At 49.3% G+C, this 7500-nt stretch overlaps 15 non-coding genes across 15 annotated transcripts; all 15 read right to left on the bottom strand.

Moving 5' to 3' along the window:
- Nucleotides 1-46: 46 nt before the first annotated feature.
- On the bottom strand, nucleotides 47-160 carry LOC118964183. The gene has a single exon (XR_005051231.1). It is a non-coding gene; the product is annotated as a U5 spliceosomal RNA (small nuclear RNA).
- Nucleotides 161-613: 453 nt separating this feature from the next.
- LOC118964218 lies at nucleotides 614-803 on the bottom strand. The gene has a single exon (XR_005051266.1). It is a non-coding gene; the product is annotated as a U2 spliceosomal RNA (small nuclear RNA).
- Nucleotides 804-1040: 237 nt separating this feature from the next.
- LOC118964173 lies at nucleotides 1041-1157 on the bottom strand. The gene has a single exon (XR_005051221.1). It is a non-coding gene; the product is annotated as a U5 spliceosomal RNA (small nuclear RNA).
- A 441-nt stretch (nucleotides 1158-1598) lies between these two features.
- On the bottom strand, nucleotides 1599-1790 carry LOC118964192. Its single transcript, XR_005051239.1, has one exon. It is a non-coding gene; the product is annotated as a U2 spliceosomal RNA (small nuclear RNA).
- Nucleotides 1791-2028: 238 nt separating this feature from the next.
- LOC118964182 lies at nucleotides 2029-2143 on the bottom strand. Its single transcript, XR_005051230.1, has one exon. It is a non-coding gene; the product is annotated as a U5 spliceosomal RNA (small nuclear RNA).
- A 432-nt stretch (nucleotides 2144-2575) lies between these two features.
- LOC118964211 lies at nucleotides 2576-2766 on the bottom strand. Its single transcript, XR_005051259.1, has one exon. It is a non-coding gene; the product is annotated as a U2 spliceosomal RNA (small nuclear RNA).
- A 242-nt stretch (nucleotides 2767-3008) lies between these two features.
- Nucleotides 3009-3126, bottom strand: LOC118964171. Its single transcript, XR_005051219.1, has one exon. It is a non-coding gene; the product is annotated as a U5 spliceosomal RNA (small nuclear RNA).
- A 444-nt stretch (nucleotides 3127-3570) lies between these two features.
- LOC118964194 lies at nucleotides 3571-3760 on the bottom strand. Its single transcript, XR_005051242.1, has one exon. It is a non-coding gene; the product is annotated as a U2 spliceosomal RNA (small nuclear RNA).
- Nucleotides 3761-4001: 241 nt separating this feature from the next.
- On the bottom strand, nucleotides 4002-4117 carry LOC118964169. The gene has a single exon (XR_005051217.1). It is a non-coding gene; the product is annotated as a U5 spliceosomal RNA (small nuclear RNA).
- A 432-nt stretch (nucleotides 4118-4549) lies between these two features.
- On the bottom strand, nucleotides 4550-4740 carry LOC118964209. The gene has a single exon (XR_005051257.1). It is a non-coding gene; the product is annotated as a U2 spliceosomal RNA (small nuclear RNA).
- Nucleotides 4741-4978: 238 nt separating this feature from the next.
- LOC118964220 lies at nucleotides 4979-5096 on the bottom strand. Its single transcript, XR_005051268.1, has one exon. It is a non-coding gene; the product is annotated as a U5 spliceosomal RNA (small nuclear RNA).
- Nucleotides 5097-5545: 449 nt separating this feature from the next.
- Nucleotides 5546-5739, bottom strand: LOC118964208. Its single transcript, XR_005051256.1, has one exon. It is a non-coding gene; the product is annotated as a U2 spliceosomal RNA (small nuclear RNA).
- Nucleotides 5740-5985: 246 nt separating this feature from the next.
- LOC118964185 lies at nucleotides 5986-6099 on the bottom strand. The gene has a single exon (XR_005051233.1). It is a non-coding gene; the product is annotated as a U5 spliceosomal RNA (small nuclear RNA).
- Nucleotides 6100-6560: 461 nt separating this feature from the next.
- Nucleotides 6561-6753, bottom strand: LOC118964199. Its single transcript, XR_005051247.1, has one exon. It is a non-coding gene; the product is annotated as a U2 spliceosomal RNA (small nuclear RNA).
- A 239-nt stretch (nucleotides 6754-6992) lies between these two features.
- LOC118964180 lies at nucleotides 6993-7111 on the bottom strand. The gene has a single exon (XR_005051228.1). It is a non-coding gene; the product is annotated as a U5 spliceosomal RNA (small nuclear RNA).
- Between the last annotated feature and the right edge of the window lie 389 nt (nucleotides 7112-7500).

Below are 7500 nucleotides of genomic sequence, written 5' to 3'. Positions count from 1 at the left end.
GTCACTATCCTGGCCCATCTCTGTCAATTTCTCTGAAAAAGATACGGGCTCTGCCAGAAGCCAAAGCGTCCAAAATACTTGGAACTCGTAAGTGTTCCTCTCCACGGAAAGTCTTTAGTAAAGGCGAAAGGCTTGTGGTAATGAAGAGAAACCAGAGTCATATGGAAGTCAAGAGGTCGGGGCCCGAGACACACTCTGTGCACCTCTAGGCAGGGTTCCCGCGGGTGCTCCCGGAACCCACTCTTCCCAGTTTTGGAGGGCTGTCTGTGGATAAAAGAATGGTCGCAGACACAGAAGAGAGAGAGAGAGAGAGAGAGAGAGAGAGAGAAGATAGAGAGAAGCGAGAGAGATAGAGAGATGAGAGAGACTAGAGAGAGAGAGAGAGAGACACACACAATCCTGGCCCCAATCTCTTTTTTTTTTTTTTTTTTTTTTTTTTTTTTAAGTAAAATGGCGGGAAACGGGGGACCCCATTGAAGGCGCTTTCGCCTTTCTTTCAGTTGAATGTTTCTTTCCTTCTCTTCTTCTGCTAGCTAGCTAGCTAGCTAGCCAGCCAGCCAGCTGTTTACATAGCTTTGTGAATTTACATTTTTCCTTTTGACAACGGGAGAAAAGTGTTTGCACCGTTCCGGAGGTACTGCAATACCGGGTCGATTGCGTGAGAGCGGACGGAGCAAGCCCCATTTCCGACTCCCTGTTCGAAAATCCATTTAATATGTAGTCCCCCGATGGGGGACGTAATCAGATATCAATGATAAGAACAGATACTACACTTGATCTTAGCCAAAAGGCCGAGAAGCGATAACCCACAAATGGAACCCTGAAACCGCCGGACCCCCGGGGGTCTCGACAGACCCCAGCGGGTGGGTTGGCAAAAGCCAGCTCCTCTCTCCCTCCAACCCCACCCACCACCCACCCACCCACCCACCCACTGTTTCCCTGGCAACAAACAGGCAGGTGTTTTTGGAAAAAGTCGCTAATGCGTCTGTAAGTCACTATCCTGGCCCATCTCTGTCAATTTCTCTTGAAACAAGATACCGGGCTCTGCAAGAAGCAAAGCCGCCTCCAAAAATACGTGGAACTCGTAAGTGTTCCTCTCCACGGAAGTCTTTAGTAAAGGCGAAAGGCTTGTGCGTAATGAAGAGAAACCAGAGTCATATGGAAGTCAAGAGGTCGGGGCCCGAGACACACTCTGTGCACTCTAGGCAGGGTTCCCGCGGGTGCTCCCGGAACCCACTCTTCCAAGTTTTGGAGGGCTGTCTGTGGATAAAAAGAAGGTCGCAGACACAGAGAGAGAGAGAGAGATGAGAGAGAGAGAGAGAGAGAGAGAGAGAGAGAGAGAGAGAGAGAGAGTAGAGAGAGAGAGAGAGAGACACACACAATCCTGGCCCCAATTCTTTTTTTTTTTTTTTTTTTTTTTTTTTTTTTTTAAGTAAAATGGCGGAAACGGGGGACCCCATTGAAGGGCGCTTCGCCTTTCTTTCAGTTTGAATGTTTCTTTCCTTCTCTTCTTCTGCTAGCTAGCTAGCTAGCTAGCCAGCCAGCCAGCTGTTTACATAAGCTTTGTGAATTTACATTTTTCCTTGACAACGGGAGAAAAGTGTTGCACCGTTCCCGGAGGTACTGCAATACCGGGTCGATGCGTGGAGCGGACGGATGCAAGCCCCATTTCCGACTCCCTGTTCGAAAAATCCATTTAATATGTAGTCCCCCGATGGGGGACGTATCAGATATTAAACTGATAAGAACAGATACTACACTTGATCTTAGCCAAAAGGCCGAGAAGCGATAACCCACAAATGGAACCCTGAAACCGCCGGACCCCCGGGTCTCGACAGACCCCAGCGGGTGGGTTGGCAAAAGCCAGCTCCTCTCTCCCTCCAACCCCCACCCACCCACCCACCCACCCACCCACCCACTGTTTCCCTGGCAACAAACAGGCAGGTGTTTTTTGGAAAAAGTCGCTAATGCGTCTGTAAGTCACTATCCTGGCCCATCTCTGTCAATTTCTCTTGAAACAAGATACCGGGCTCTGCAAGAAGCAAAGCCGCTCCAAAAATACGTGGAACTCGTAAGTGTTCCTCTCACGGAAGTCTTTAGTAAAAGGCGAAGGCTTGTGCGTAATGAAGAGAAACCAGAGTCCTATGGAAGTCAAGAGGTCGGGGCCCGAGACACACTCTGTGCACTCTAGGCAGGGTTCCGCGGGTGCTCCCGGAACCCACTCTTCCAAGTTTTGGAGGGCTTTCTGTGGATAAAAAGAAGGTCGCAGACACAGAGAGAGAGAGAGAGAGAGAGAGAGAGAGAGAAGAGAGAGAGAGAGGAGAGAGAGAGAGGAGAGGAGAGAGAGAGCACACACAATCCTGGCCCCAATTCTTTTTTTTTTTTTTTTTTTTTTTTTTTTTTTTTAAGTAAAATGGCGGGAAACGGGGGACCCCATTGAAGGGCGCTTCGCCTTCTTCTTTCAGTTGAATGTTTCTTTCCTTCTCTTCTTCTGCTAGCTAGCTAGCTAGCTAGCCAGCCAGCCAGCCTGTTACATAGCTTTGTGAATTTACATTTTCCTTGACAACGGGAGAAAAAGTGTTGCCACCGTTCCCGGAGGTACTGCAATACCGGGTCGAGCGTGGAGCGGACGGAGCAAGCCCCATTTCCCGACTCCCTGTTCGAAAAATCCATTTAATATGTAGTCCCCCGATGGGGGACGTATCAGATATTAAATGATAAGAACAGATACTACACTTGATCTTAGCCAAAAGGCCGAGAAGCGATAACCCACAAATGGAACCCTGAAACCGCCGGACCCCGGGGGTCTCGAACAGACCCCAGCGGGTGGGTTGGCAAAAGCCAGCTCCTCTCTCCCTCCAACCCCCCACCCACCCACCCACCCACCCACCCACCCACTGTTTCCCTGGCAACAAACAGGCAGGTGTTTTTTTGGAAAAAGTCGCTAATGCGTCTGTAAGTCACTATCCTGGCCCATCTCTGTCAATTTCTCTTGAAACAAGATACCGGGCTCTGCAAGAAGCAAAGCCGCTCCAAAAATACGTGGAACTCGTAAGTGTTCCTCTCCACGGAAGTCTTTAGTAAAAGGCGAAAGGGCTTGTGCGTAATGAAGAGAAACCAGAGTCATATGGAAGTCAAGAGGTCGGGGCCCGAGACCACACTCTGTGCACTCTAGGCAGGGTTCCCGCGGGTGCTCCCGGAACCCACTCTTCCAAGTTTTGGAGGGCTGTCTGTGGATAAAAAGAAGGTCGCAGACACAGAGAGAGAGAGAGAGAGAGAGAGAGAGAGAGAGAAGAGATGAGAGAGAGAGATAGATGAGAGAAGAGAGAGAGAGAGAGAGAGAGACACACACAATCCTGGCCCCAATTCTTTTTTTTTTTTTTTTTTTTTTTTTTTTTTTTTAAGTAAAATGGCGGGAAACGGGGGACCCCATTGAAGGGCGCTTCGCCTTTCTTTCAGTTTGAATGTTTCTTTCCTTCTCTTCTTCTGCTAGCTAGCTAGCTAGCTAGCCAGCCAGCCAGCTGTTTACATAGCTTTGTGAATTTACATTTTTCCTTGACAACGGGAGAAAAGTGTTGCACCGTTCCCGGAGGTACTGCAATACCGGGTCGATGCGTGGAGCGGACGGAGCAAGCCCCATTTCCGACTCCCTGTTCGAAAAATCCATTTAATATGTAGTCCCCGATGGGGGACGTATCAGATATTAAACTGATAAGAACAGATACTACACTTGATCTTAGCCAAAAGGCCGAGAAGCGATAACCCACAAATGGAACCCTGAACCGCCGGACCCCCGGGGGTCTCGAACAGACCCCAGCGGGTGGGTTGGCAAAAGCCAGCTCCTCTCTCCTCCAACCCCCACCCACCCACCCACCCACCCACCCACCCACTGTTTCCCTGGCAACAAACAGGCAGGTGTTTTTTGGAAAAATGTCGCTAATGCGTCTGTAAGTCACTATCCTGGCCCATCTCTGTCAATTTCTCTTGAAAACAAGATACCGGGCTCTGCAAGAAGCAAAGCCGCTCCAAAAATACGTGGAACTCGTAAGTGTTCCTCTCCACGGAAGTCTTTAGTAAAAGGCGAAAGGCTTGTGCGTAATGAAGAGAACCAGAGTCATATGGAAGTCAAGAGGTCGGGGCCCGAGACACACTCTGTGCCACTCTAGGCAGGGTTCCCGCGGGTGCTCCCGGAACCCACTCTTCCAAGTTTTGGAGGGTGTCTGTGGATAAAAAGAAGGTCGCAGACACAGAGAGAGAGAGAGAGAGAGAGAGAGAGAGAGAGAGAGAGAGAGAGAGATAGAGAGAGAGAGAGAGAGAGAGAGAGACACACACAATCCTGGCCCCAATTCTTTTTTTTTTTTTTTTTTTTTTTTTTTTTTTTAAGTAAAATGGCGGGAAACGGGGAGCCCCATTGAAGGGCGCTTCGCCTTTCTTTCAGTTGAATGTTTCTTCCATTCTCTTCTTCTGCTAGCTAGCTAGCTAGCTAGCCAGCCAGCCAGCTGTTTACATAGCTTGTGAATTTACATTTTTTCCTTGACAACGGGAGGAAAAGTGTTGCACCGTTCCCGGAGGTACTGCAATACCGGGTCGATGCGTGGAGCGGACGGAGCAAGCCCCATTTCGACTCCCTGTTCGAAAAAATCCATTTAATATGTAGGTCCCCCGATGGGGGACGTATCAGATATTAAACTGATAAGAACAGATACTAACCTTGATCTTAGCAAAAGGCCGAGAAGCGATAACCCACAATGGAACCCTGAAACCGCCGGACCCCCGGGGGTCTCGACAGACCCCAGCGGGTGGGTTGGCAAAAGCCAGCTCCTCTCTCCCTCCAACACCCACCCACCCACCCACCCACCCACCCACCACTGTTTCCCTGGCAACAAACAGGCAGGTGTTTTTTTGGAAAAAGTCGCTAATGCGTCTGTAAGTCACTATCTTGCCCATCTCTGTCAATTTTCTCTTGAACAAGATACCGGGCTCTGCAAGAAGCAAAGCCGCTCCAAAAATACGTGGGAACTCGTAAGTGTTCCTCTCCACGGAAGTCTTTAGTAAAAGGCGAAAGGCTTGTGCGTAATGAAGAGAAACCAGAGTCATATGGAAGTCAAGAGGTCGGGGCCCGAGACCACACTCTGTGCACTCTAGGCAGGGTTCCGCGGGTGCTCCCGGAACCCACTCTTCCAAGTTTTTGGTAGGGCTGTCTGTGGATTAAAAAGAAGGTCGCAGACACAGAGAGAGAGAGAGAGAGCTGAGATTTGATATGAGAGAGATAGAGAGAGACGAGACGAGAGAGAGAGAGAGATGAGAGAGAGAGAGAGAGAGACACACACAATCCTGGCCCCAATTCTTTTTTTTTTTTTTTTTTTTTTTTTTTTTTAAGTAAAATGGCGGGAAACGGGGGACCCCATGAAGGGCGCTTCGCCTTTCTTTCAGTTTGAATGTTTCTTTCCTTCTCTTCTTCTGCTAGCTAGCTAGCTAGCTAGCCAGCCAGCAGCTGTTTACATAGCTTTGTGAATTTACATTTTTCCTTGACAACGGCGAGGAAAAGTGTTGCACCGTTCCCGGAGGTACTGCACTACCGGGTCGATGCGTGGAGCGGACGGAGCAAGCCCCATTTCCGACTCCCTGTTCGAAAAATCCAATTTAATATGTAGTCCCCCGATGGGGGACGTATCAGATATGTAAACTGATAAGAAACAGATACTACACTTGATCTTAGCCAAAAGGCCGAGAAGCGATAACCCACAAATGGAACCCTGAAACCGCCCGGACCCCCGGGGGTCTCGACAGACCCCAGCGGGTGGGTTGGCAAAAGCCAGCTCCTCTCTCCCTCCAACCCCCACCCACCCACCCCACCACCCACCCACACTGTTTCCCTGGCAACAAACAGGCAGGTGTTTTTTGGAAAAAGTCGCTAATGCGTCTGTAAGTCACTATCCTGGCCCCATCTCTGTCAATTTCTCTTGAAACAAGATACGGCTCTGCAAGAAGCAAAGGCCGCTTCCAAAAATGACGTGGAACTCGTAAGTGTTCCTCTCCACGGAAGTTTTAGTAACAGGCGAAAGGCCCTTGTGGCGTAATGAAGAGAAACCAGAGTCATATGGAAGTCAAGAGGTCGTGGGCCGAGACACACTCTCGTGCACTCTAGGCAGGGTTTACCGCGGGTGCCTCCCGGAACCCACTCTTCCAAGTTTTGGAGGTGCTTTGTACTGTGGATAAAAAGAATGTCGCAGACACAGAGAGAGAGAGAGAGAGAGCGAGAGAGAGCGAGAGAGAGAGAGACGGAGAGAGAGAGAGAGAGGAGAGAGAGAGGAGAGGAGAGAGAGAGAGAGACACACACAATCCTGGCCCCAATTCTTTTTTTTTTTTTTTTTTTTTTTTTTTTTTTTTAAGTAAAATGGCGGGAAACGGTGGACCCCATTGAAGGGCGCTTCGCCTTTCTTTCAGTTTGAATGTTTCTTTCCTTCTCTTCTTCTGCTAGCTAGCTAGCTAGCTAGCCAGCCAGCCAGCTGTTTACATAGCTTTGTGAATTTACATTCTTTTCCTTGACAACGGGAGAAAAGTGTTGCACCGTTCCCGGAGGTACTGCATACTACCGGGTCGATGCGTGGAGCGGACGGAGCAAGCCCCATTTCCGACTCCCTGTTCGAAAAATCCATTTAATATGTAGTCCCCCGATGGGGGACGTATCAGATATTAAACTGATAAGAACAGATACTACACTTGATCTTAGCCAAAAGGCCGAGAAGCGATAACCCACAAATGGAACCCTGAACCGCCGGACCCCGGGGGTCTCGACAGACCCCAGCGGGTGGGTTGGCAAAAGCCAGCTCCTCTCTCCCTCCAACCCCACCCACCCACCCACCCACCCACCCACCCACTGTTTCCCTGTCAACAAACAGTCAGGTGTTTTTTGGAAAAAGTCGCTATATGCGTCTGTAAGTCACTATCCTGGCTCCATCTCTGTCAATTTCTCTTGAAACAAGATACCGGGCTCTGCAAGAAGCAAAGCCGCTCCAAAAATACTGTTGAACTCGTAAGTGTTCCTCTCCACGGAAGTCTCTTAGTAAAAGGCGAAAGGCTTGTGCGTAATGAAGAGAAACCAGACGTCATATGGAAGTCAAGAGGTCCGGGGCCCGAGACACACTCTGTGCACTCTAGGCAGGGTTCCCGCGGGGTGCTCCCGGAACCCACTCTTCCAAGTTTTGGAGGGGCTGTCTGTGGATTAAAAAGAAGGTCGCAGACACAGAGAGAGAGAGAGATAGATAAGAGAGAAGAGACGAGGAGATGAGAGAGAGAATAGAGATGTATTCTGAGAGAGTCGACAGGAGAGAGATGAGAGAGAGAGACACCACACAATCCTGGCCCCTACATTCTTTTTTTTTTTTTTTTGTTTTTTTGTTTTTTTTTAAGTAAAATGGCGCGGAACCGTGGGACCCAATTGAAGGGCGCTTCGGCCTCTTCTTTCAGTTTGAATGTTTTCTTTCTCTTCCTCCTTCT

This window comes from Oncorhynchus mykiss, unplaced genomic scaffold, assembly GCF_013265735.2.
Source record: "Oncorhynchus mykiss isolate Arlee unplaced genomic scaffold, USDA_OmykA_1.1 un_scaffold_900, whole genome shotgun sequence".
Taxonomy (NCBI): domain Eukaryota; kingdom Metazoa; phylum Chordata; class Actinopteri; order Salmoniformes; family Salmonidae; genus Oncorhynchus; species Oncorhynchus mykiss.
Note: the sequence above shows the minus strand (reverse complement) of the source record. Positions and strands in the feature narration are given on the sequence as shown.